Below are 1954 nucleotides of genomic sequence, written 5' to 3'. Positions count from 1 at the left end.
AGCATTTGCTCCTAATCATTTTTTTCTTTGCCTCACACTTCTTTTATCTATATAAACACACCATTTATTTAGATACCTCTACCTGCAGCAGAGGTGTGGGCCCCAATTTAGTCTTAAAAAGGTGCATCAGATTTCTCTCGGCGTCCCTGCATCTGGCCGTCTCTCCCCATTGTTGCACCGCGTCAGACAACACTTGTGAAGCACACAAGTGGATATAACACTTGTTAAAATATTCCAAAGAGAATTATTATATGCTATTGCTCGCTAGTTGGGAGTCTCGACAGATATAGTTACTTCAACTAAGTCACGGCTGTACTCAACTATCAAAATACTTGTATACTTTTATCATGTATATCAATGGCTTCAAATTACAAATTGTGTTAAAACGGGATATATAATAATAACAACTGTGATATTAATCTCCTTTTTAGCTCAGTAGTTATTTTACTACTACAATACTAATATCAAAACTGCTGTTTCCCCAATTACTTATTCATGTTCGTAATTCAGATGACCCGAACTTCGAAAATATATTTAATATAACCGTAATTAAGGTACTCAAAGAAAATGAAACCGTTTCATGGTCTTCATAGAAAACGATAAAGCTTATAGGGATGACTATAAATGGAGATAATAATAATGATGAAACTAGTAAAAATATGATAAATGACCATGATAAGGATACTAACAAGAACAACAACATTGTTGATATTACTACCACTGCTTAAATGCTAATAATGATAACAAAAAGATAAAGACATTCAACTTACAATCAAAGTTTCGGAGAAAAAAGTTCGCATATATCAATAAAAATGCTATTGGAATATTGGCTTCGCGCTTTGGTTCTAGAAGCTTCCACAATTAACAGGTGGGATTACTTACCAAGTCAATATGAATGTTCGAGAATTACAAATGATGAGATAAATTTATCAAAACTATGTAATACTTTCAATCTTTTTTTTTTTTTTTTTTTTTTTTTTTTTTTTTTTTTTTTTTTTTTTTAGGTGGACATGCAGTTACTCCACTTACCTAATATGTATGAGTATTGATTATTATATGAAAAGTATAACAACATGGATGATAATGATGATGATACAAATGATAACTAACAACACTTTCAGTGAAAATAAGGATAAAAATGAAATTCATTCTTATTGTTTTATTGAGAACAAAATTGGTAAAATGATAACGATCTGTGCGTGTGTGTTTGTGTTTGTGTGTATGTATGTGTATGTGTGTGTCCGTTTACATATGTGTGTGTAGGTGAATGTATATATATATATATATATATATATATATATATATATATATATATATATATATATATATGTGTGTGTGTGTGTGTGTGTGTGTGTGTGTGTGTGTGTGTGTGTGTGTGTGTGTGTGTGTGTGTTTGTATACACACATACACACACACACATATATATATAGATATACGTGTGTGTGCTCGCACAGAATATGCAAATTAACACACTAATGAATTACAAAGGTTCAATAACACTACACCTTTACGAATTTCATTAGAGCGAGACAAACCATAGAACTTATATCTTTTACTTACTTAATCATAATAATTATAATCATTATCCTCATCGTTATAATTTTCATCATTATCATAATTCCTATTTCCATTATCATCATTATTTGTGTACTTTCCGTATGCGCGCGTATGTCGACAGAGTGGACACGCCGGTATTAATTACAGTTTGGAAAAAGGACATGTGTTCACGTGACACACTTGTGAATTCATAAGGTCCTCCAGAAACCCGTCCGCCATTTACCCTTCGGACACGGATCTCTGACCATGGTGTCGAAAGGCAAGTGAGCTTTCTACTAAAGGGTTCAATATCCTTTTTTTTTCTCTCTTGTTTACAGTTTTCTAAGTACAGTGTCCTGTTGTTTTCTTTTATGATAATGTTATATATGTACATCTATATATATGTATATATATATT

This window comes from Penaeus vannamei, chromosome 5, assembly GCF_042767895.1.
Source record: "Penaeus vannamei isolate JL-2024 chromosome 5, ASM4276789v1, whole genome shotgun sequence".
NCBI classification, from domain to species: Eukaryota; Metazoa; Arthropoda; class Malacostraca; order Decapoda; family Penaeidae; genus Penaeus; species Penaeus vannamei.
This window is presented reverse-complemented; position numbering follows the sequence as displayed.